The sequence below is a fragment of the Rhinoderma darwinii genome, chromosome 9 (assembly GCF_050947455.1).
Source record: "Rhinoderma darwinii isolate aRhiDar2 chromosome 9, aRhiDar2.hap1, whole genome shotgun sequence".
Taxonomy (NCBI): domain Eukaryota; kingdom Metazoa; phylum Chordata; class Amphibia; order Anura; family Rhinodermatidae; genus Rhinoderma; species Rhinoderma darwinii.
The window spans coordinates 90,096,171-90,122,986 of NC_134695.1; the positions used below are offsets into that span (position 1 = coordinate 90,096,171).

General features: G+C 42.0%; 1 protein-coding gene and 1 long non-coding RNA gene across 11 annotated transcripts in view; one reads left to right on the forward strand and one right to left on the reverse strand.

The window, feature by feature from the left end:
• Positions 1–26,816, forward strand: part of LOC142661160 (BTB/POZ domain-containing protein kctd15) — a 372,733-nt gene that overhangs the window by 184,884 nt on the left and 161,033 nt on the right. The gene's annotated exons all lie outside the window — the stretch shown is intronic.
• LOC142661161 (uncharacterized) overlaps positions 16,655–26,816 on the reverse strand; it is a 354,813-nt gene continuing 344,651 nt past the window's right edge. For all 6 annotated transcript variants that reach the window (XR_012850656.1, XR_012850659.1, XR_012850662.1 and 3 more), the window contains one exon: positions 16,655–17,037. This is a non-coding gene — a long non-coding RNA (uncharacterized LOC142661161). The remainder of the gene's footprint in view (positions 17,038–26,816) is intronic.

Here is a 26,816-nt window from a genome sequence, read left to right on the forward strand (position 1 = left end):
AAGCGCCTGCACATGCCGTTACGGCTGAAATGACGGGGCTGTTTTCTCCTGAAAACAGCCCCGTAATTTTGGCCGTAACGGACGTGCACGTGTGAACATACCCTAAGAGAGAATGGAGCTGCTATGTAATGACTGCGCTCATGAGGATGCGGATGTCTTTTGACAGCCCTATCTTTCTAAACCATTGGGACGCAGACAAGCTTTTCTGGCTCCAAATGGTTGGTGTTTGGACAGAACGGCATTGTGTGCCAAAGGTTGTGCACCGCTAGTTTAGACCAAAATACTGCCATACAATGCCATATAATACTGCCATACAATGCCAAATGACACTGCCATACAATGCCAAATGACACTGCAATACAGTGCCAAATGACTGCCATACAATGCCAAATACTACCATACAATGCTAAATAACACTGCCATACAATGCTAAATACTACCATACAATGCTAAATAACACTGCCATACAATGCAGCTTTTAAGGGTCCAAATAATACTGACATATAATCCTGAGATAATACCTCCATACAGTATCTAAACAAAACTGCCATAAAGTGCCCATATAACACTGTCTTCTATTCCCACACACTGCCTTTGAGTGCCCAAATAAAACTGCCATTCAGTGTCAAATTACCACAGAAGCCGTAAGAAAAAAATATCCCGCCCTTCACGTTATTTAGAGTGCGTTGTGGAAAACCACATATTTTCGGCTCGGAGTACAGTCAGACTTTAATGTCTGGTAAAGGGTATTGTTTGCTTATAGACTTGACCTTTTTGCGATAAAAACTGAATTTTTGTTTTCACAAGCCAGAGGAAGACAACTTCTAAATAGCTAGTAGTGGTGGTGCACAATTCTCATTGCACTTTGTTTTTTCCTATGATTTGTTTTTCTATTACCATGTACTGGCCGACGAGTAGATTGTAATGTGACTGTGATCTAGCGGTTGCAGGTTGCTGATAACTTGTAATTCTTCACCTAGAGCAACTTGAAACAAATGGCTTGTCCCGTGCTCACATTGCAGTCTAATGTCCACCTTTTAACACCATGTTGTTTTTCTTCATATATCTTTTTATGTTAGTCAGAGCTCCATTTTTTTTATACAGAGCTCCAAAATCCCTGAATACACAGGGTTAAATTATATAATTCTGTCTGCCTGCAGCCACCACTAGGGGGAGCATACTGTCTACTGTTTATACATTGAACTCCATAATAAAACAGTATGCAGTAAGCTCCCCCTAATGGTGGTTGCCGGGTCGGATTATCTCAGACATTAGGGATTTTGGCATGTGTAACTGCAGCTGTAAAGACAACGTTTGGCTGCTGATTACAATCTGATGTCGATGATAAAAGAGGCAACAGCAGAACCTGCAATACTAGGTCAGCGGTCCATGGAGTGAAGGGGCCCACTATTTGTCCATGCGTTTACCCTTTAACTTCTTCCTTCTATCCGAACTCTCCTATAGCAAAAAGCATGTAAAGAAGTGAACGATATTGACTTTTCTCCTTTGTAATATTCTTCTGTCTCTGTGTAACGTTTAACATCTACATTTGTTACCAGTTGCTCATTAATTCCTCCCTGGTAGCCGGTGTGCAGGTTTTTGGAGAGTAATTGTTAGTGCAGAATTCTGTTGTCAGGAATAATGAGGCATCATCTGATAATCCTCCATCCCCAATACACAGAGAGCACATATACCTGCCAAGTACAAAGGCTATCGCAGCGCTTTATTATGTTGGCTGCACACTATTAATTCCACAGTTTAACACTGCAGGTACAAATGATACTGGATTCTTCGCTATTCATCTGGTTTGTTTTTTTATATTTTGCTACTTCTGACTTTCTTCTTGTACGTTTTCTCTGCTAAAAAAAAAGTAAAAAAATAATTAAGAGGGAGCTTGATGTCCTAAGAAAAAAGGTTTCAAGTCTGAGTTGTTCCAACCAGAAAAATACAAAATAAATCATTGATTTACAAGAGCAAGTCGTGCCCCTTTGAAATGTACAGAGTTGGGGTCTATACACACAACATTGCTGCGTGCACGGATCCTGTAACGTGGTCCAGGTCCATATTATGGCCTTGTGGGCACGCTGTGTTTGGACTTGTGGGCATGCTCAATAATGCACTGTATATTCCCCTATAAGCCATCCAGTATCCAGTCCCCCCTTGACTAGTTACACACAATCATTATTTGGGCTTTTGATTTAATGAAGTACTGGCCGCTTATGTGTGAACATTTTCCATTTATAGCAGCCATGACCGGCCCATTTTTAACCATATTGTCTAATTAGTTTGATATTTACGGCTTCTCACCATTCAGAGCTGACAATTATGATGAGTCTTTAATTTAGATTACCATCAAATCCCTCTTTACCTGTCATCGGTAATAGTCTAGAGGGATTCGAGATGTCTCTGCTTGTTTGTGTCTGTTTACTGCAATATAACTGAATATTGGTATTGCTAATGCTTAAACTATTTTACAATCTATATATTGCATTATGTATCTTGTACTGATTCTGAATTACAGCCTTTATTATACCACAGATCTCCACAATTCTGCTATTGTCATTGGAAACAGTCAGCAATCTTGCTGACAGACACACCCCTAACAGCATAGCTGAACTCCTATAATGCAGGGGGGCACAGTGTCTGGTACAAAGACGACACTTCCCAGAATGCAAATCACCAAAGAAAATTCTGTATAGGCACTGGAACAGCAGGACCAGCTAGGAGATTGAGCTCAGCAGCCTGAAGAACTGTTAATGCAGTTGTTAGCAGAAGGTTATAACTGAGGTTCAGTGCAAGATAAATGAAGAAACTGTAAAAGTATAATGACTGGGGAGCCTACGCTATGAAGCTCAATAACTGATTAGTGTATTTCCCAATATTCCTGAGTAGGAGGTTGAGAGGTTCTAGTCTATGTTCCTGTTGACCTCTTCTTTCTCCAGGTGTTTATGGTTTAGATGGTTTCCATCTTCTTCCATTCTAACATAAAAATCAAGCCACACCCTGTAACAACCCCAAAATGTTGGTTGTAATCTAGACTACACCCCTACTTTGATACCATTGAAACTGCGAGTTGTGGTCCTACAGCTGCTGCTATGTCCACCAATTAATGCAAAAGGGGTTGTCCGAGATTTAATGACTTGTGTTAATGCTTGTAATTTATAAATGTAAATACATTTGGAATATACTTAAGTTTTCCAAAGTGGCCCCGTTTCTAGATCCTGCCGTGGGGTACTTGATGAGTGACGTCACTCTCTGCACTGGCTCTGGCCGCTTTGTTGATTTTCAATTATTTTCAGGGTATACGACACGTCACTTGTGACGTGGTGAATATCGGCTTGTTCTGTTGTAATGCGCATGCGCGGCCCCTGCTGTTATCTCGTGAACAGCAGGGACAGCACATGCGCGTTACGGGCTGTGAAGCAGAACAGCCCATACACGGCACGTCACAAGTGACGTCTCGTATACCTGGCAAAGATTTCAAGATCAACAAAGCCGCCAGTGCAGGGAGTGACGTCACCCATCAAGTACCCCACGGCAGGATCTGGAAACGGGGCCGCTTTGGAAAAAGTAAGTATATTACAAATGTATTTACATTTATAAATTACAAGCATTAACACAGTCATTAAATCTCGGACAACCCCAGATAATCAAATCCATCAAAAATCCCAGACAAAATAGCGGAAACCACGACGGAAACACGATGGAAGCCATTAAAGTTAATGGGTTCCGCCGTGTGCCATTGGTGTCTGTCATGTGATGGACCTGTCACAGCATTAAATTCTGTTTTCCAGTTTCTATGAAGGGACAGAAATAGGGAATTCATTAGCGCAGATGTGAACATAGCCGTATAGAACATTTAGGGTATAGTCACACACGCAGAATTGTTTGCGACTGTCTCATTCATCTGTATGGAGAATGCAGAAACCATATTTCTGCTTGGAATCTGCTACGTATGAGCAGACCCTTAACCCAGGACAACACATTGCGTATTTTGTTGCAGAATATGCACTGAAATGCCACCACAAATTACAGCAAATGTAAGTAAATGGGATTTTAACAAGCTCCATTGCCTTACAATAATGCACAGCGAATTCTAGACATTCTGCGGATTTTCAAGTCTACAGCATGCCCTATCTGTTGCAAAAATGGCGTGGATTTCACCACGTATTTCATCCATTGCAATGTAATTGGAGAAATCCGTGGCTAAGTCCGCAACTAAATCTGCATGTAACGTGCACGTTTTGGTGCAAATTTGCAGTCTGGTTCGTCAGTGTAATTATTTACAGGGTCTTCTGAGATGATCCCTACTTTATAACTATATAGGCTCTATTTGCCTCCGTCACGCCAGCTCCATATTATTCCGTGTACGGCCCATGCAGCAGCAGCGGCTTTTTTTCAGGTTTGGTTGCTGTGTTTTATAATGGAATTTGACGTGCCGCAAGCCAAGTCCTATATTGGGTTTATAAATGCGTCCCTTTGGTAAGAGGCGAGAGATCGGCGCACATTTTATTACTCCAGCAGTACGATGCTAATGAGGGAGTAATTAGGCCCCCTGAATAATTAACACACACAATGAGCTGATACCAAACACTGGATCTCCAAAATCACTTGTTTTTAGGAAATGAATTTTATTCGCCTTCTCTACAGGACGTGTCTAATCTAACTGCAGGAGAAGTGTTCACAAAGCATGGTGAATTAGCTGCATTATGACTTGTCACTCAGGACTCCTATCCGCTTTACTATGACTAATGTGAACTAGAGCCAAGCTGGTAGACCACAGGCAGAAAATCTGTGGGACTAGAAGTCTCAGCAAGCCATAATAAATCCATGAGAAGTCTTCCTGAGCTTTTCCATGTCAGCGCAACCTCTTAAGCTTTATTCAAACAAACAGATAAACCGTTTTTTAATGGCCGTCACACGGCTGCATGTACGTCTATGGCGCTATTCACACAGCCTTCGTTTTAACAGACCGTGTGAAGGGCCTGTGAAAAAATAGGACATGTCCGTTTTCACGAATCCCTCAATAGACTCAAGTCTATGAGGGATCCTTGAAAACTGGTCCGGCTCGGGTGCCAATCGACAGTTTTTCACGACCGATTTGACACATGCTGGTCTGAATAAAGCTTTAGTCGAAGGGCTTCGTTGTCAGATTGCGCTGATTAACAGGAACGCATTAGCATTTGTATATAATATCATACAAGCATAGAGGACGTTCAGTGCTCCGTGAAATGAACTTGACTAATATCCAGAGAAAGATGAAGAGATACCGCCATATAGCAATATCACGTCCTGCCATCTCCAAAGCATGTGAAATACAATGTGGCTCTAACACGATGGGATACTCCAGATTGCTTCAATGCCCCATGGTGTCATAAATGGCACAGGTGGAAACAACTTGTGGGGTGTCCGCCTTTACTACCGCTGCAGAGAAGCTGTCAACAGGACCGGTGTCGATACACATTACTATGCCGCCATACACGAAACATTATTTATGCTGCTGTATCAGGGTATTAGGTCCACGCATTGTTTGTTTGGTTTGGGAAAAGAGTGAGGTCTCCCATTCAGGATCCTCATCTCTTGTTGGGAGCAGAAAGTGACTACAAACAGCATCTCTCACTCTGGACCTGGCATGTCTGTGCATCACATGGACAGCCATTGATTTCAATGACTACTGTGCAATGCTTGATTTCTCTGTGGTGGCGCTGCAGGGGAATTGTAAACAAGCTGCTGGGTTCCACCACAGATTACAGATGATCATTATGGATCCCAGCAGTTACGTATCCTGTGATCGGCTAATAATCAGGGGACCCCTTCTAAATAAGCTACAGTAAAACCAGACAAAATCCGGGCTAGGCAAATACCAGGTAAGTTGATCGGCACTCGCTGATCAACTTACCTGGTATTTGCCTAGCTCTAATTTTCTGTGGTTTTACTGTAGCTTATTTAGAAGTGGTCCCCTGGTTATTAGCCGATCACAGGATACGTAACTGCTGCGATCCATAATGATCATCTGTAATCTGTGGTGGAACCCAGCAGCTTGTCGTCAGCGTTTCCCTCATTACACGGGGAGATGTGCTGCCGACAGCCAATGAGTTACTGAGTTAGGATAATATAGATGGTTAGCCTGCAGTCCTATGTAAAGTCATGGGTAACCCATTGTATCAAGAGCTGTACCAAATGTCAAATTAGGGTCTACTACATGTAACAGCTCTGCTACACATGAGTGTGTCCACAAATGTTTTTGTGGATCGACTAAGGCATTGTTCTCGTCACATGAGACTTTGGTTACATTACCACGTACGAACTGTCCACTCTCCCCACACACTATATAAGTACAATGCTACAGCAGAGGCGTAGCTAGAAGTTTAGCACAGGTGGGGGGACGACACTTATTTGAGTGGGCCCCAACCCAGTGGGCCCCCCCACACAGTATGACTCCTTAGTAGCCCTCACGTAAGTATAATGCCCTTATAGCTGCCCTCACACGGGATAATGCCCCTATGGCTGCCCTCACACGGGATAATGCCCCTATGGCTGCCCACACACGGGATAATGCCCCTATAGCTGCCCCCACATTGGATAATGCCCCTATAGCTGCCCCCACATGGGATAATGCCCCTATGGCTGCCCCCACATGGGATAATGCCCCTATGGCTGCCCCCACATGGGATAATGCCCCTATGGCTGACCCCACACATTATAATTCCCCTATGGTTGCCCCACACAGAATAATACTCCCTTTGCAGCCCCCACACAGTATAATGACCCCCTAGTGCCCCCCACATATTATAATGACCCCCTAGTGCCCCCACACATAATAATGACCCCTTAGTGGCCCTCACAAAGTATATTGCCCTATATCTTCCCCACACAGAATAATGCCCCAATAGCTTCCCCCACACAGTATAATGCCCCCATAGCTGCCACCCACAGTATAATGCCCCTATAACGGTACCGACACAGTATAATGCCCCCATAGTGCCTCCCAGGCAGTATATTGCCCTTATAGTGCCTCCCACACTGTATAATGCCTCACCAGTGCCTCCCACACTGTATAATGCCCCCATAGTGCCTAGTAAAAAAAATACCAAGCCCCGTTACCACGACGAGTGTAGGAGATCCCTCTGTTCCTTCGCTCTGAGCAGTGTGTGGCTCGGCCCAGACAGACGCGTTGACATCACTACATTGCGCCTGTCTGTCGAGCCGCTCTCAGCTGGCATTACATAGTAAATGCTGGAGTAAGGAGCAGTCCGTTACCTGCTGCAGCATTGGATTCAACTGTATCTGCGTCCTGAGGACATGCCACTGCTGGGGGAACGGCCTTGGGCCCCACTATCTTAGTGGGCCCGGGACCACCGCCCTCTCTGTCCCCCTGCTAGCTACACCTCTGTGCTACAGGGAATCCCACTCCAAACACTGCCCCGGGTTCTGCTTCCCCCTCCCAATGGAGACATTATGAGAGAGCAGCCATGGCCCCGAGTCATATAGATCACCTACACCGCCTCCTACAGTGTTTACCACCGTCTGCACTAGCTAGGGGCTGTGCCTCCCATGGTGTCCTGAACCTGAGAGTTACAAGTGGCATTGGAGCCGTAGTGACTTGTGGTCCCTCATTCAATTCATTCTGTGATTCCAGGAGGCAATGATGTCACACGCGAGTTCTTTCCTCAACCGCTCTGTGTCCGCTGTTCACTAGGTGTCCGCCCGGATTCTGCCACTGCTGCCTGGAGAACTGCGCGCTCCCCACTTTTCGCCTATTCACTTATAAATGTGTCGCGGTGTGACATGCAGCAGCAGCAGAGGTACAAGTCTCAGGGCGTGCAGTTCTCTGACTGCAGCTTTCCTAGTGCAGAAGCCTTTACGCTGCCATAGCATCACCTTATTCCTGCCTGGGGAAACCCTGGTGATAACTGTTCATATACGGACTGTTACACGACTAGAGCTTCCCATACGTTTATCGGAGACCTGTGACGGATGCCTTCAAGCTATAGAATCACGTATCCTAAATACATCATCATCATCCTCCTAAGTAGAGCTTGTTCTCTCCTCCTTATGTCATTTTTATTTAGTGCTCCCAGGACATTCCTATTTTTCCTGCCGTTGGAAGTCTTCCTGATTTTGAGTACAAATGATCTCAGGGACTCGGTAGTTCTTGTATCTCAATTAGGAGGAAGAACTGTACACATTACACATTTTTTTGGGGTAATATTTTTCAGTTTAATGACCTTTTAATGACCGTAAATTCTGCAACTCTTTTGGCTTTGGACGATTCTTGGGTCTTACATGAATTCACACATCAAAAATCCTCTCATGGTGGATAATTAACAAAGCGGTTCTTATCTGTAAGAAGTGAAAGAACAAAAGTGCCTCATGGTGAAGAAATCACAAAAATGAAAGGTGATAACAGACACAGGTGTAAGAAATACCCTCACCTGAGACAGTTGTGCGATATCCAGGCACATCCCTAAGCACATAGAAGTGATGAGGTTGCTGCTGCTTCCTAGCCGGTGGGACACCAGGGCGCCATCGCGTAGTTTTGCATTCAAAAGGGAGGAAGCTAAATAGCGCTACTTCATCAAGATAAAGTCACTAAACTTTCTAGTAATAATCCAGCCTTTAATAGGGGGACGCGAATCGGCATCTTCATCAGACCAACCTTCATCATGGTCTGATGAAGATGCTGGTCGGGTGTCGAAACGAGTCACCCTATTAAAGGCTGGATTATTACTAAAAAGTTTAGTGACTTTATCTTGATGAAGTAGCGCTATTTAGTTTCCTCCTTTTTCCCTTCTTTAATGAATTGACAAAGAGGAACTGCTTTTAAAGGGTGATTCCACCTAGTAAAGGGACTTACACCATGACTGTGAAAACTGCCCTCACCTGACGAGCGCAGCGGAACACGTTTCTTCTTACCCATAGGGGAATAGGAGTTGCTTCAGAAATTTCATCACAGGAATCTGTTGCAGTTCATAGAGCATGTTACTGGCTGATGATAAGAAACTTTCCAGTGTATATAAGGTGATGTAAGGTGCGACCAAGGGTGCAAACACCATTTATTCCTGTCGAGCTCACTTTGGCCCTGTCTGGCTTACTCATAGGTTCTGTATACCTGTGCTAAAAAGGGACAGGTTAACCAATACTAAACGTATCTTGCGGACTAGGGTAGTCTAGTAATCGGAGTACTAGGTTGATTTTTAGTTCTTCCATTATTTGCACTGCAGCTCTGCATGTTCAGATTAGCTGTTTAGTATGAGCACAAGCTCACCAAGAAGCCAATTCATGAAGAGCAATTTCTAAGGGTAGAATGATCGTGTAGCCGTTTTCATTTTCAACATTAATGACAAGCGTAAAGGGCTAGAGGTGGAATTCTATATTATTGCTCCATCCGTACATGCAGAAGATTAGTGAATGGCTGGGCAGGGGGGGGGGGGTGACGGATGTTTGCAGCGTTTATTCTGAAGTTTATTCACTTTTGGCGCCGGAATTAAGTTTGTATGTATGTATGTATTGTCTGTAGAAAGCGAGGGCAGATTATAATAGTTGGAAGGGAAACCCCCAGCTCACCTTAGATGAAGACGTGCATGAATGATCCCGCACGGATCCTCGTGTCGGCACACGATATGTGGATATCAAACAAAGAGAGGGTTGGATCCAGCGCGATTAGAAGTTAAAATGGAACGTAGTTCCAAGTTTAATTGGGTCGAGATAAAACAGGATCAAAAATGAAGAGAATAAAGTCCTGGGGTAGAAGGAGAGGTATTGTAGGTATAGGAAGCCTACGCGTTTCAGACGCTTCCTGCGTCCTTAATCATGGCTGAGGCAGATTATCTCAGATCTTTACACATTCTCCAGGAATTAATCCTTCTTCTCTTTCCAAGTCTCTGTAGTATTTTAACATTTCACTCTGAAGAAAAGACCTTTACACCGAGTGAAGACATTTATCTGGACGCAGGGGTGCAGTCACCGCTAATTGTCAACCGCTGTGCTCAGCTCTAGATCTTCATTTTTCAAAGGTTAAAGACTCGATCAAAAATGGAATGAAGCTTTTAATAATAATAAAAAAAAAAAATCTCCTGATCTCTGTTTTACAGCTAATTTCTTGTTCCACTTGAAAATATTGGTTTCGGAAAAGCCTCAGTGCTTAGTGGGTAGAAGGAGAGAAATGACCAGAATTTATGTGCCGAGTGATTCGGTAATAATGTCTATCTCCCTGTTAAATCAGGCAGATCAGCTGGAAATAGTCTAACTATGACTCTTCTTAAAGTAAAGCTCCACCTTATTTTTTTTCAGTTCAATGTTGGAAAAAAAAAATCTCCTGTTGCTACACGGAAACCGTCCGCAAGTAGAATTTCTGCTGTTGGCAAATCTTATGTTTGTATTTTTATTCTAATTTTGGATTTTGTGAATACCAAGGAAAGACTAGCTCACTTCTACACGAATACCTAATAATCATTAACATATGAACATACAAATAGTCTAACATATGAATACCTAATGTTAATGTATTGTTGGGGGTATTCATTTACAGTAGGACACGTGTGTGCGCCTAAAATACTAAAGAACACATCATTTGAATGATACATACATTCAAAGCAGATATCCTACCTGCTGATGGTTTCCATCATTTTGTTTTTCTAAAAACTGACAAAAAGATAAGTGAATACACAGTTGATGTTTAAAAAGATATTTATCACGTAGACATTTTGTATTTAGATTTGAACGATAGAACTTAAGATTGTAACACGACAAGCAGTTAGCAAATTAATCAACATTTTATGTGGATTTATTTTGTGAAATGCCATAGACTGCAGATGGAGGATTTAGTATCAGAAAATTACAGACGTGCTATGGTCGAAGAGTTACAGTGTTCTATTGTACTGACCTGACCGAATCACTGTCTTCATTCCTCGATCCTCTTCACAGTCCACAAGGTTAAGATGCTCTCATTCCTGCAGAAAATGTTACTCCAATCTTCTGTTATTTCAAAAGATATAACACAAATCATGACGGCTGCAGTTAAGTGCAAGGGACCCAGGTGCCTTCAGGTTTTAAAGGTTGTTGCAAAAAAATATTCAATATTTTTTAAAGTGGTTGCATCAGAATGTACAATTATCACCTATCCACAAGATAGGTGATAATTGTCTGATTGCCGGTGGCCCCACCACTATGACCCTCACCGATTGCAAGTAAGGCGCTTGAATGGAGTGGGGGGTCGAGCATTCACCCACCGCTGAAGTCTCTGGGACTGACGGAAACACTTGAGCGCTGTACTCGACTGTTTTCGTGTTTCCTATAGACTTTGTATAGAATGGCAGCGTTCATACTCGACTATTTTGAGCCTGTTAGGAGTTGGGGGATAAAGGGAAGGTGGTGTGAAACAAGTGGGTGCGGAATAGTAGTGGTAGCAGACCTGAGATAATCTAAAAATACAGTAATCATATACAGATGTAGCCATCTTTATCTTGACTTTTAACGTATTAAATAGTGTCCAGAAACTAACTTGACTTTTTCTATGGTTTTTGTTGTGTGATATCACGCTGCAGCAAGTTATCAGAGCCCAGATAAACTTGGCTACATCTGTATGTACACCATGTTCCAAATTATTATGCACATTGGATTTAAGTGTCATAAACATTTAATTATTAGTTTTTCAATTAAACTCATGCATGGAATTGTGTCTTAGGGCACTTTGGATCACTGTAATCAATCTCAGACACCTGTGATATTTAGTTTGCCAGGTGTGCCCAATCAAAGGAAAACTACTTAAAGAAGGACGTTCCACATCATTAAGCAGGCCACAGGTTTCAAGCAATATGGGAAAGAAAAAGGATCTCTCTGCTGCCGAAAAGCGTGAAATAGTGCAATACCTTGGACAAGGTATGAAAACATTGGATATTTCAAGAAAACTTAAGCGTGATCATCGTACTGTGAAAAGATTTGTGGCTGATTCAGACCACAGACAGGTTTGTTCAGATAAAGGCATAATGAGGAAGGTTTCTGCCAGACAAATTAATAGGATTAGGAGAGCAGCTGCTAAAATGCCATTGCAAAGCAGCAAAGAGGTATTTGAAGCCGCTGGTGCCTCTGGAGTCCCGCGAACCTCAAGGTGTAGGATCCTCCAGAGGTTTGCAAGTGTGCATAAAGCTATTATTCGGCCACCCCTAAACAATGCTCACAAGCAAAAATGGTTGCAGTGGGCTCAGAAATACATGAAGACTAATTTTCAAACCGTGTTGTTTACTGATGAGTGCCGTGCAACCCTGGATGGTCCAGATGGATGGAGTAGTGGATGGTTGATGAATGGCCACCATGTCCCAACAAGGCTGCGACGTCAGCAAGGAGGTGGCGGAGTCATGTTTTGGGCTGGAATCATGGGGAGAGAGCTGGTAGGCCCCTTTAGGGTCCCTGATGATGTGAAAATGACCTCTGCAAAGTATGTAGAGTTTATGACTGACCACTTTCTTCCGTGGTACAAAAAGAAGAACCGTGCCTTCCGTAGCAAAATTATCTTCATGCATGACAATGCACCATCTCATGCTGCAAAGAATACCTCTGTGTCATTGGCTGCTATGGGCATAAAAGGAGAGAAACTCATGGTGTGGCCCCCATGTTCCCGTGACCTCAACCCTATTGAGAGAAAGAGAAAAAACACACGGCGCCACCTTGTGCAGATCAGTGGGTATAGGGTGAGGCAAGAGGGCATGTATCATGCTCACCTAGGTAGGATGTTTTTAGGCGTATAGATAGAGCCACAGTGCTGCTGCCAGATCCGAGTCGGTACCCCGAAGGGACCGCTTAGTTTGGCGGAAATAGGGAAGAAAAATTGGCCACTCAACGAAATAAACCTACTTTATTTATTATACCTGGACTGCATATCTCTCTCTAGTCCACCACACAGCAGCGCCCCCCGTAAAGATCCAATTTTTCTTCCCTATTTCCTCAACCCAATTGAGAACCTTTGGAGCATCCTCATGCAAAATATCTATGAGGGTGGGAGGCAGTTCACATCAAAACAGAAGCTCTGGGAGGCTATTCTGACATCCTGCACAGATATTCAAGGAGAAACCGTCCAAATACTCACAAATTCAATGGATGCAAGAATTGTGAAGGTGATATCAGAGAAGGGGTCCTATGTTAACATGTAACTTGGCCTGTTAAGTTTTTTTTTTTATTGAAAGAGCTTTTGATTTCTGTAAATATGACCTCCCGATGCTGCAAATTCAACAAATGACCATTTTAGTTCTCTGTTGTGCATAATAATGTGAAACGGTGCATTTTTAGTTTTTTTACTTCTAAAAAAAAAAATCTGTTATCATTAGGAGATTTGTTCAATAAAATTTGCATTATACTCCAACGGTTGATGCTTGAAGATTATACTGACTGTCATTTGCATCGACTATTTAGGAAAATCAGCGAAAAATAACATTTGCATAATAATTTGGAATGCAGTGTATATAATTCTCTTTTTCCTTTATAATTAAACTTCCAGTATTCTGGAAATTCTGCTAATCCACATAGCAAACTTGTGTATTCTAAATTATTGGAAGTTTACAGTAAATTTGCAGAAATGCTGGCGCCACTCAAATGAATGTAATTCAGCGCTTCTCAATTTGCACTTCACGGCGCGATGCAGATATTTCCTTCCTCTCATCTTCTGCGACAAGTGGCTGCCAATCCCATAAAGCAAACTCAAAACTATAACCGAGAGAATAGATATGTGACACCAGGCTGAGATAAGGAGCATCTTGACATTTAATTCCAATTACCCTTTTTCCTTTCCTGATGAGAATATTTCAGCTGCGGGAGCGCTTTACCTCATGATACATATTGACCATATTTCTTCCTTAATGTTCCTGCGCGGACCGTCACCTCTCTTCTATATATGAAAGAATCACCAATATGGAACCACAGGTGTTTTTAACTAGATCTCCAATACCAAAAGGGACATCTGAAATTCTCTTTTGAAATAAAAAAAAAAAGTAATAAACTTCTCCAGAAACTTGGTGCTTTCTCCCAGCAGCGCAGCCTAATTGGAAGTGGGGATAAGCAGGAGATAGAGTGCTGCTCCTTGTAATGAATTAAAGTGTCAATCATTAGAAGCACCCATAATATCAGGCGATTTCCCCGAGCTCTCAGATTGCAGGCAGCGTTTCATTTATCAGTCTTCTGCATGTGAAACGGGATTAATTAAACGCATTCAAGTATCACAGCAAAGCCTCATTTCTCCATGTGCCAGCAAATAATTGACTCCAAATGAATTGGAAAAGAGGCTAAGTGATTGTGCCGACGCTGTTATGATTATGATGTAAATATTAGCACTGGGATGACAGGGGCACTGATTTAGCGCTGGCACTTGTTGGTGACACATCATTATGCCCAGAGCTGAGCCCCAGTGACAGATACATCGCACTGTTCTCCATCACAAATATAGGTAGGTTTCTTTCCCTTTAATAACCTCGGCTGATGAGTATTTTATCTGTGCGTGAACAAGTTCCTGATATTTTAGCGTAGCTGTCAGGTTTATCAAATTTACACATTTTTGAGTTGTTTTAACACGGGTAGTGTTGTAGTGACTCATGTAACTAAGGAAAAAGCAAAGGTTGCAGTTGCCCTGGTATCTGAGTGGGCCGAAAGGTTTCTATGCCAACTAAGAGGGCACATGATAGTTGGTGGGGCCTTGGTACAAATTTTGTATCAGGAGCTTTAAAGGGGTTGTCCACACACAGACAACTGATGACCTATCCACAGGAAAGGTCATCAGTATATGATCGGCGGGGGGTCCGACACCTGGAACACGCACCAATCAGCTGCTCCGGTTGCCTCAGGGCACCAGACATTCATGCCGGAAGCAGATGGCTCTGGTCACGGAATAGCAGCCGTACTGCAGTATTAAAGTGAATAGGAGCAGAGCTGCAGTTCTGCAGCACGGCCGCTTTGCAGTAGTCGTAGCCATCTGCTTCCGGCTCCGATTACTGCATACCTTGCATAACATCTGATGCCCGGAGGCAGCCGGTGCAGCTGATCGGTGCAGGGTCCAGGTGTCGGACTCCCACCGATCATATGTTGATAACCTGTTCTGATGATAGGTCATCAGTTGTCCGTGCGTGGACAACCTCTTTAAGTTTCACCTCGTTGTATAATACATGCTGAAACTGTAAAGAGAACTGCAGGGGGCATACACCAAGTTGGAAGAGCCACAAAGTCCAAGACAGAGGGGTGGCATTGAGCTGCCCCTTTAAAAACCAGCGCTTGGAAGAAGCATGATCCACATTAGGCTTTCTTGGAGTGCAGAGTGGTGGTATGTCCTGGCTATATGGCTCTGATGAAGAGGGATTTGATGGTGACCATGAATGGAACTTCCCCACGCTGCAAATCTGAGGTTGCAAGCGACATTGGTAACACCATGTAGAGTAAAGAGATGTAATGATTCACTGAGAATTGTATGTTGGAAAAGTGGCCATAAATTTCATGCAAATTATCTAAATCAATGAGGGGGAATACTGGCCAATCAGATCACAATTGTTCCGAAATTAAAATCTGCAACGCTCTTCCTTTTTTCATCTGCACTGGGTCTTATAAATGACTCCAGTTTCTGCTCTGGAGCCCGATCTGTGTTTTAATACGGGAGCAGATCTAACTTTATGGCAATGGTACCTTACTGAGTAATGCATTTTTCATTTGTACCTTTCCGGGGTTCATCAGTTTCTGAAAAATTTCCATCTTTCAGAAAATCGGATTTGGTTTAATTTCCCCTGTGCCCGCAGAGCGTGACCCACAGACCATGCCTTTGTTTTATTTTTACCTTCTAGAACAATAGGAAGGCATGAGGCCTGTACACATCTGACGAGGGCTGGAAACTACTATTATATAACATGTTTAGGTTAATATCTATTAAGCCTTTTAAATATTGTCCTTCCTTGAGATGTTTTTTTGCTCATTTATAATAAACCAGTTAACTTTTTGTTTGTTGTTTTTGCTTGTTAGAAATAATCTTCGCCATTCGCCCCCCCCCCCCCTTAGAGGTCCTCTACGTTCCCAACCAAGCACAGTTTAATATTATTTTCTTGCACAACCCTTAGCCCGTTAGGTCAGGTTTTAAAATGAGTTTCTGGCTCTCTGCTCGAGTTCAGGCTGAAAGCATAAGCCAGAATCTAGCCCCCGTCTAATCACTCCAGAGCTGTCAGCGGGGGCAGAGGTGAGAGGTGAGGGGTCTCTAGGACATGGTACCTGCCAGCGCACAAAACATCACTGTGGAAACTGTAAGCATGACTGAATATGGCCTATTCTCTGGGCTAATGTCATGTCTGCTACGCTGCTCCTGAAAAAAAGTTGTGTAGTGATCTCTGTATACACACACCATATATGAACATATCTAATTATAAGCTTATTATTATATTTGAAGGGGTTGTCCAGGATTAGAAAAAAAGTATCTGCTTTTTCCAAAAACACAGCACCACTGTCGTCTATGGCCTTTATCTGGTATTGCAGAATTCATGTAAATGGGGTTGAGATGCAGTGGCGTGATTTCTGGGGGAAAAAGGCAAACACTTTTTTTTTTCTAATTCTGGACAACCCCTTTGAATAAAACAATAGTTTGGAATTAGACAGGTATGTGTCTATATATATATTTATACTTAACATCTGGATAACTAATAAATTGTTGGAAAAAAAATAAACAATAAATAAACACACATAAAAACACTATAGGTGAACGAGGCCAAAGACTCACACATAACAAAGCATCATTGTGCAGACGCCTGATTGTTGGTTGTAGTAATTTGTGGGATGATTCAGTAACTGATAATGAAGGTTAGGAATTTACTGTTGATCATAAATGAAAGCTTGTGTTTGCCGAGGGAGCTTCTTGTTCGATCACTGTTCAATCCCTTGACTTTCTCTTTCCTCGTGTAGTTGGATGCAGGATGTAGTTATGTTACTACATTCAGTTTTAGCTATGAAGCCATTATTTAGTCAGAGTCACCCGGGCTTCATAGAAATGTATTGTCCCTGCTCTCCATCTCTCTATGGCTTCTCCTGTTATAATAAAAGAAAAAGGGACAGAACACATCCAAGGACATTAGGTTTCCATCCCTAAAACAGAGACAGAGACAGATAAAATATATGAGTAGATAAAAGACATTCACATTAGGAAGATTAAAACAGGAAGGGGGAGCCTCTCCCTACCTCTACTGAAAACTCATGGTACTCGCCTCTAAATAACAGATGTGACCTCCATGGACCCCAAACCTTATCAAAGTTGTCCAGTTTATTGGAAAGGACCTCCTGTTAAGTTTTACACTTAATGAGTGTCTGATCTAGAGCAGTCTGAGTATGATTGAAAAGCCTGAAGCATATAAAGCAAAACTGATGTAAATATGTAGAGTATATACAATCTCCAACAACTGAGCCATTGTGTCTTCTATGGCCTATTAAGTAGTGGGTGGGGAAGAGAGTCCATTGCCTGGGACACCCACAATTCCCAGGATGAAGGGGCGTAGTAATCTGGCAAAACACCTTTGGCAAGTATTACAGATTCTATTGATGGGTACGCATGGTATCAGTAGTGATGCCAGTGAAACACTCTATTAGATTGTGAGCTACAACTACTGTGTTGTATAAAGGGTCTGGGGATTGGTGGGGTACCCAACTCTCCAACCATGTTGACATGTCACCACAGAAATGTCACTGTTGGTTATTGTCTAAGGCATCTGCTGTGAAATCTTGTACGTCATCAAAAACATTGCTGATTTTCCAGCAGTGAATGGTGACGTCATAGAGATCCTCAGATGGTCTATGTCGGGACTGTTAGCGGACTGCCTGATGATCCCGCGCTCTCTCGTTAGGGATATTTAATGATCGCAGCTGCTGTTCTATTTTAAGTTCTCAATGAGTCATTCCGTCATTTCTATTTTCACTTTACTTTTAATACATCTCCACTTTTTCTCTTGATATGTCATTAAAGTGATTAATTAGTGTTCGTTTTCACTGTACGTTTAAATAGCTGTATGCATTGCGATGCACGATGTCTCGATTAGGGTCTCATTTCCTATCTGCAGGATTTTTTTTTCTCTCTTCCTATTTTTAAGTATAGTAAAATCCTTGTTATAACCTGCACAACCTCCAGACGCTGTCGCTTTATGAGAATACTTTTCTAAATCCGGGACAGCTCCATAGTAGTATTCATTAAGCTGATCAGCCCTAGTCTGCTGTTTGCATTGACAATATTTAGACGGCCTCATTTAAACCCCGCTTTGATAGAAATAGGCTAAAGGGGTTGTCTGCCTTAAACTACTCAGTTTGTAAGAGACTGAGGGGGCATTATGACTTTATCTAGGGGTCCCTATTCAGGAGCTGTATAATGCTTCAGTAAAAAGGACTACTTGGCACTGGGTTTCCCTACCAATTACAGCAAATGATAGGGGTCACATAGCAGCACAGTTTTAGGGGGTGGTAATATATACAATTGCCCCCGAGGACTGGACCCCCCAAAAGAAACCGGAGTGTAAAAAAGTTAGTAGTTGAAAGTGCTCATTTACAATGAGTGTTTAATAGATTAAAAAGGCACCCCCCGAAAAACACCCAGTATCGTTAACCACTTTATAGTGGTATTATTTTATGTGGATACTGTATGGGAGTATTATTTAGGTTTTTTATGGCAGTATTGTTTGGACAGCAAATACAGTATTACATATATAATTACAAAGAGGCTGGGATCCTCGCCTACCAGGATATCCCCGTACAGGAGTAGACTGGAGCAATGGCGCTCTCTCCTTTCATAGTTACATAGGTTGAAATATGGACACCGGTGCATCAAGTTGAACCGTTCTCAATAAATTACTCCGTCATTGCTAGATTAATTATAACCCTCAATGCCATTCGTCAGTAAATAATCATCTCTCCTTTTATGTAAATGCTGACATATCTGCCATCCCTGGAAAAAACGGAGACGGCGCTCTTCTAAGGCAATAATGTAGGGACCACAGGTTTCAATAGAAAAGAGCTCAGAGACTGTGAAGTGATTGCTCGCGTTTTTGGGTTGTGCTTGTTCATCGGCACAACTCAATTGTGTTGCATGTTGAGTCTCCGACTCTAAAATCCAGTTTGCTTGGCCTTCGGAGAAGACACTGGGTTTAGGCTTAACACCGCTTTTCCCTGGTCTTGAAGAGTACGGTTTAGGCATATAAAACAAAGCTCACAGGTTCTACTCCCAAAGCCCTCCCTGTATGACCTCTGTGTCATCATTTATATTCTAGTATATATGTAGAGCCTGTGAACTTTGTTTTATAATCCTTCGCGCAAGGTCATAACGTGTTGCAATTTTTATGAAAATAAACACTTTTTTATCAAGTTTATCCCCATGTGAATCTGTATTCTGGGGGAAATATCTTTTATTAGAAAACCACTGACACAGGAGCGCCTGAAGAAAAGGGGAATTTTTTTCAAATTCTTGGGGTAGGCCATTCCAAGTCTTGGGAATTAGAGAAAGAGCTTTGCTCCACTACAATTTTGGCCACAGTGCCCCCCACAAGAGATCAATAGCATGCATACAGAATGTGGATGTGGCCGTATTCTTTAACTACCTCCAATATGCACCCCGCACCAGGTAGACTATTTAAGCTGTAACCCTTCGACTTTTAGCAAAACACTTTTGTTTCTGTCCTTCAAGTCTCAGGTTTATTGAGAACAAAGACTTGTCTGTGTTTGTCCAAGTTCAAGGTGCGGTAAAGCCAAAACACAGATGTTCCGGAAGTAAGAAAGAGGCGGTAAGCTGTTGTCATATTATAGAGATAAAATAATTCCCCGGAGAGAGACAGCGGAGTATCGTCCTCTAGATCAATAGGCCAGGCAGATTATGTGCATCTGGCCCTTCTGCATGACAAAGAGCAGACTAATCAGTCACTGGTAGAAAGCGCAGGGATCTGGCGGCCAGCGGTGGCGCACAAGTTTTATGTCTTGCCTGAATGTGTCATTATTTAAGCAGGTTTCAGCCCGTGAATGATGCTATCTCGCTTCCCCTTTACTTTATGACCACTGGTAAATGTGTTACTTGCCTGGCGAACAAAGCTAATCCATCAAGAAGGGTAAAAATTGGGAGAACTAAATCACTGATGAAAAAAATGACTCTATGGGAATAAAAATAAAAGTTTCTAGACTTTTTTTGGTTTTGTGTTCTAGTTTACAAGTGTAAATATAGACATAAAGTAATGCAGAATTCAGAAGCCGGTAAATAAAACATCAGATAAACAGAGGTGTTTCTACTTCTATATCAAATGTTCGGTGGGAGGAGACGTTTTATAGGTGTCTTTAGTATTTGTCAAGGCCGATAAAATTGATAATGTGAAAATAAATGGTCACAGGTGAATTAACCCCTTAATGACCAGCTATATTTTTATGTTTTTGCCTTTCAGCAGCCATAACTTTTTTATTTTCTCGTTGATGTGGCCGTACGAGGCCTTGTTTTACGCGGGAGAAATTGTACTGAACATTTACTGTGTAAGTTATGTCATTTTATTTTTGCGGGTTGAATATAGGAAAATGTGATTTTTGGCAGTGTTTTTCTTGTTTCTTTTTTTTATTCTGTTCATTTGTTACGATAAATTCTTCAGGTTATTAGTCATGTAGATAACTTACATGTGTAGGTCTTTTGTTTTTGTGTAATGTATGGGCAATAAAATAAATATATATTTTTTTTATGCTAAATAATGCCTTTTTTTTTTAACGTTTTTGTTTATTTATTTTTTACTCCCATGAAGGGTTTTACTTTTTAGACATATGTGTAAGAATACTTCGTATGCTAATACATTACACAGTGTCACAATGACACAGGCTGCTATAAGGGCAGCACATAGTGTGCCCTAACAGCAGGCTAAAAGAACAGACAGCCCTGGGGTCCTATCTAGGTCTCCAGGGCTGACTGCATAGGGTTCCGCCAGTCTCCGATCACATTATCGGGTTTCTGGTGACGCGATCGAAAATGAGAGTCCCCTTTGATCAAAAGTATCCATCGTGAGCATGGTTTCCATAGTTTACTTGGTCATTTTAAAATGCAACTAGGATAATACTGGAGAACTGGGATTTGCCACCAACAATTGTAGTTTATAATCTGCTGCTAGGGATCCTGTTCATCTGTCACTTCAACATTTTCAGTATTGTTAATCTTTCTCTTGCTTGGTCAAGCCACTCCCACTCCAGGAAGGACACACCCCCCTAAATTATTTTAACCACACCCACTTCTCAGCCTATAACAATCTGTGCAATACCAGTAACTGTGCATGAAGGATTGAAATAATTTATCTGGTGGAAGATACAAATATCATCGGATATCACGTTGTAATCAGTCGGGTACATCCTTTTGCTGAGTTTTTGTAAAGCGTTTTGTGTAAAACAGAGCAGACAGACATCCGTGAGGAAGAACAGTGCTGACGGCTGCATGCCTGCCTCGTCTAGGTGGAGTGACTACTCAAAGGATGTGTGCTGATATTCCCGATATGAGGATCAGATGGAGAGACGGCATTCTCCTGTATACTGTAATTGTATGGATATGTCTCCTGCTGTGCATAGTTATGTGGGCGTGCTTGTTAAATCTCTGCTTCAAAAAGAAAAATGCCTACCCTCACACTATATATATATATATATATATATATATATATATATATATATATATATATATATATATATATATATATATATATATATATATATATACATACACACACACACACACACTACCGTTCAAAAGTTTAGGGTCACTAGAAATTTCCTTATTTTTGAAAGAAAAGCACAGTTTTTTTCAATGAAGATAACATTAAATTAATCAGAAATCCACTCTATACATTGTTAATGTGGTAAATGACTATTCTAGCTGCAAACGTCTAGTTTTTAATGCAATATCTACATAGGTGTATAGAGGCCCATTTCCAGCAACCATCACTCCAGTGTTCTAATGGTACATTGTGTTTGCTGACTGTGTTAGAAGGCTAATGGATGATTAGAAAACACTTGAAAACCCTTGTGCAATTATGTTAGCACCGCTGTAAACCGTTTTTCTGTTTAGAGGAGCTATAAAACACCTTCCTTTGAGCTAGTTGAGAATCTGGAGCATTACATTTGTGGGTTCGATTAAACTCTCCAAATGGCTAGAAAAAGAGAGCTTTCATGTGAAAGTCGACAGTCTATTCATGTTCTTAGAAATGAAGGCTATTCCATGCGAGAAATTGCCAAGAAACTGAAGATTTCCTACAAAGGTGTGTACTACTCCCTTCAGAGGACAGCACACACAGGCTCTAACCAGAGTAGAAAGAGAAATGGGAGGCCCCGCTGCACAACTGAGCAACAAGACAAGTACATTAGAGTCTCTAGTTTGAGAAATAGACGAATCACAGGTCCTCAACTGGCAGCTTCATTAAATAGTACCCGCAAAACGCCAGTGTCAACGTCTACAGTGAAGAGGCGACTCTGGGATGCTGGCCTTCAGGGCAGAGTGGCAAAGAAAAAGCCATATCTGAGACTGGCTAATAAAAGGAAAAGATTAATATGGGCAAAAGCACACAGACATTGGACAGAGGAAGATTGGAAAAAAGTGTTATGGACAGACGAATCGAAGTTTGAGGTGTTTGGATCACACAGAAGAACATTTGTGAGACGCAGAACAACTGAAAAGATGCTGGAAGAGTGCCTGACGCCATCTGTCAAGCATGGTGGAGGTAATGTGATGGACTGGGGTTGCTTTGGTGCTGGTAAAGTGGGAGATTTGTACAAGGTAAAAGGGATTTTGAATAAGGAAGGCTATCACTCCATTTTGCAACGCCATGCCATACCCTCTGGTCAGTGCTTGATTGGAGCCAATTTCATCCTACAACAGTACAATGACCCAAAGCACACCTCCAAATGATGCAAGAACTATTTAGGGAAGAAGCCGGCAGCTGGTATTCTATCTGTAATGGAGTGGCCAGCGCAGTCACCAGATCTCAACCCCATAGAGCTGTTGTGGGAGCAGCTTGACCGTATGGTACGTAAGAAGTGCCCATCAAGCCAATCCAACTTGTGGGAGGGGCTTCTGGAAGCATGGGGTGAAATTTCTCCCGATTACCTCAGCAAATTAACAGCTAGAATGCCAAAGGTCTGCAATGCTGGAATTGCTGCAAATGGAGCATTCCAAGACTAAAGCAAAGTCTGAAGGAGAAAATTATTATTTCAAATAAAAATCATTATTTCTAACCTTGTCAATGTCTTGACTATATTTTCTAGTCATTTTGCAACTCATTTGATAAATATAAGTTAGTTTTCATGGAAAACACAACTGTCTGGGTGACCCCAAACTTTTGAACAGTAGTGTGTATATATATATATATATATCTTTATGTCATATCTGTATATTTCTTACCTTTTCTTTATCATTATGTTGTAATTGGTTTTTGTTTCTATTATCTCATCCACATGCTGCAGAAAGTCAATTTCTGCTGCATATTTGTTGTGGATTTTCCCTATTAAAAATTAATGGGGAAGAAATCCAAATCTAATTCTACCGTTGTAGATTTTCCTGCAGCTCTGCATATGTTTAAAATGACAAAAAAAAACTATACTGAAAGTTTAAAATAAAAAACCACTATATTCCTTCCCCAGGCGCTGTCGTGGCAACGCTTTCCTGGTCCCCCACCGGTCCCTGTACACCCATGATGAGTCGACACGTGACTTCTGCAGCGGTAACGTGATGACATGGGACTAGGGAATCGTTGCCACAGGGCGCCAGGAGAGGTGAGTATAGTGGGTTTTTTTTTTTAGACACTCAGTTGTTTTGCGCAAATAAATACGCACCTGCAGCTTTCTGTGGATTTGCTGAGGAAATTATCTTCGTCAAATTTACTCTGTGTGAATTTAGCCCTAAAATGAGTGATTGGACTCATCCGGACCAGTATCCGACATAATTGCTGCCATCTACTAATTATCTAATCTTATAAACTGGAGCTTGGCACAGTTGTATTACTAAGATCGCCTCCTTTGTCTGATGCAGGTTGAATTGCTCTGATTTAGTGCATTTCGTCCTCTGCAGTGGTTGGGAGTTCAGACGGTCATTCGAGTCCTGGCTCCCATTATGGTCTACCTCTGGTGGGCCACAGGGCCTCATGCGCCCTTCTGTAATATATTTTAAAAATCCAGTAACCGTGCAGGCAGCATGCCGGGGCTTGCAATACTACTAGGGGCCTCCGGAGTGCTGGTCTGTAGGATTGCCGGAAGCCTGCACAAGTGTAAAGTTAAAATAACAATGAGGCTTGCAGAAACCCATGCACGTTCTACAGAAACAACCCCATTCAGATGTAGCAAACAGATTTTCAGTTGCAGAAATTTCTAATGGAACCGCTGTATACTGAACCCTTGCTGGGGAACTGCTGCCGCTAACACTCTAAATGTTGCTGTCTAATATAAAATGCTAAGATTTCTACAGAACGCTGGAATGGGAGACAAAATTACCTACAAAGCTTGGCAACACATCATATTTAATCATAGGCTTTGCTTTGTGCTGCCGGCACTTGATCTATTATACTGCCCTATTCCTCCTCCCTGTATGTCTTCCTTCGGTGGACCCCGTCTCTCCATCTCATCCGGGAATGTTGGTTATTCAGGTCTCACTGTGATAACTGGATGCGTTTGGTCTGTATTATTCACAAATGACATTGTAGCTGTATTAAACTCTCACTGAGTGGGGAAAGAAGAGGGCTATACGGCTGAATGTAATGACATGTCAGGTGTGGATGAAAGCAGGAATCACCATACGTCATGGAGCTGCTAGGAAATGATGGCTGTCTGAAGAGATGGGAGCAGTAAGTCGTCAATAAGAAAGACGGCCATTGAATACAAATGTGGAGTTAGGTAGAGGAGGCTGTTTTATTACAGGACGATAATTCCAGGTACATTACAGAGCTATACTATTTTTCAAACACAATTCTGTAGGGTTTTGTCATTTCGTATATATCCCTAAAGGCCCTTTTACACTGGGCGATAATTGTGCAGACGAGCGTTCATAGAACGCTCGTTGACGATAATTGGAGCTATCGGAATAACGACCGCTTGTCCCCATCCATAGCTCTGTGTGACCGGAGCAAACGAGCGCCGATCAACCATGTCTCGTTCATCGGCACTCGCTGCACCGGCCTATTGTTGGCCGCTGTAAAAGGCCCTTTAGAATTGTAACTCTTGATTAGTACACAATGGGCTTTATGTAGCAAACTGCAGCTCCCCCGAGGATAGCCTAGGTTGGATATAATTGTAACAAATACTTGTCGCTCTGGACATTCAAGAATGCTCTCAATTCACTTTAAGACCTGCTTCTTGATTATGATGCCCACTAGTCAAAACACACACAAAATAAACTGATTTAGAACACAAAATCTGCTAATACTATAGGTTGGCATATCAATAAAATATTGGATCCTACTCTAAAGATGGCTATTCCATAATAGATAAACGTTGAATGTACCCGTCATTTTCAGCAGGTTCTACTGACGATCTGATGTGCATGGGGTAGCTCGACAGTCCTCTGATTGCAGATGTGCGGGGAAGAAAGATCAGGCATGTTGGATTTAAACAATCCTCATCCTTTGTGGTCAGCAAGAGATAAGCGGCAGAGGGGTCTGGCAGCAGCTTGTCCACCTCTCGCCATTACAAAAATATGCAGGCACGGCCGATCTATACATCAATGATTATGGGGAGGTCAGGGAGGAAGTTACTTGTTGGCCGAACCAGCTTGTTTGGGTGACAGATCTCTGATGTGTATGGCTGGCTTTAGGTTTGGTCTCCACTGATTCCAAAAAGAGGAGATGTGTTACTTCCCTGGGTCGTTTTTTGTTTTTTATAGGGTGTTTGTCGAAAACTCAAGTGGAAACAGGGACACAACCGTTGAGTTAACCTGGACTTGTTAGTAAATGAACACTGGAAGATGAAGCTGATTTTCATAATTGATCTTTTCTGTACCGCACAATCCAGAAATGTGTAAATTCAAGCGCGTTTCACCCCCAGCCCCTTTCAGCATATTTCAAGTGGAGGAATATCAACCAGTGAAACAATTAGATTGAGTTTACCCAGTAAATGAAAGCTGAGATTATATTACATTACCACAACATAATTGATTCCTGCAGAGCAAATGATGTAGGCATTGTACCGTTGTGCTCGATGTAGCGCCTTCCTTGGAGGATCTACTCATAAATCTTTCCGAAATGCGTTTTCAAAGATTATTTTATGTCATGTGGGATAATGTAGATATTAAGTTATACATTTTTACTTGTACATTTATTTTTTTTTCTAAACCAATATTCATAATGAATTAGGTTTTCGGATAAAAAAGGAGCCAAAGTCAAAGTTCACCGTGTTCTGACCACTTATTCACTTATTCCAAGTTGTATGCTCTGTATAATACTGAGATGTAGTGTCCGCTACTTGGACTTTGTTCATGTATACTGGCTTAACATGGTCATATATAAGACAATGAGGACCATTATTATGGTCAACAGGTTCTTTATAGCACCCTTATGTTAGACCTAAGCCACAAAGGTGATTTTTGATGGTGTAAACATTGTACCAAAATCTCCCACATGCTACTTCCCATTCTAGTGAATGTGGGTTTACAAATTCCCATACACACTTAGCCGAAATATGTCCCGTTCATTATAGGTCGAATGATTTGTAACCAGGCAAGACAAAAAGTTAACAATAAAACTTGATCCGCTCGGTATTGGTGGCACGATCTGTAAATGTTGCTCGTGTTGTTTTGCTGCAAGAATTGCCATGATCTAAATGTCCATCAGATCCTCGGGAGTCTT